This window comes from Phalaenopsis equestris, unplaced genomic scaffold (genome assembly GCF_001263595.1).
Source record: "Phalaenopsis equestris unplaced genomic scaffold, ASM126359v1 Scaffold000121, whole genome shotgun sequence".
NCBI classification, from domain to species: Eukaryota; Viridiplantae; Streptophyta; class Magnoliopsida; order Asparagales; family Orchidaceae; genus Phalaenopsis; species Phalaenopsis equestris.
Genome location: NW_018164563.1, coordinates 651,906 through 652,510, shown reverse-complemented (window position 1 = coordinate 652,510; position 605 = coordinate 651,906).

The window sequence follows — 605 nt, the reverse complement described above, 5'->3', positions numbered from 1 at the left end:
TGATGTAATTATTTAATTAAATAATTGTTTTTTTAATTGAGTCAAAAATTCAAATAATAAATAAAGAAATAATGATTGATACATCACCCAAAAAATAATCCCATCAAAAACATATATCAATGTAATCTTTGGATTTTAGACTTTCAAATTAAATTTAGCATCATTTGATTTACATTTTAATCTCAACAAACTTATAATTTATTGAATATTTCAGCAAAATAAATCCCAAATAAAAGAATTAAATTGTTATTAGAAACTTTGAGATGTTAATTCAAGAACCATATATGAACTTTAAGTATGATATTCTTACAATTAAAGAGAGCAACTAGATGAGCTCAAGATCTCTTAATACTTGAGTCAATAAAGTTCGTAGGATACAAGATGATGATAAAATGATTGAATGAATAAACACGAGTCATTAGATGAATTGTTTTTGAAATGTGGTCGATTTAGGCAAAATGCAACTCTAGGAAATTATAAATAACATATTATTCTCTTTATGAAAGGATATATATTCATTGTCTAACCATCATCTCCAAAATAACATCATTAAACGACAACGTCTCAATAATTGCCGCTTGAATACAATCACTTGGTCATTGATG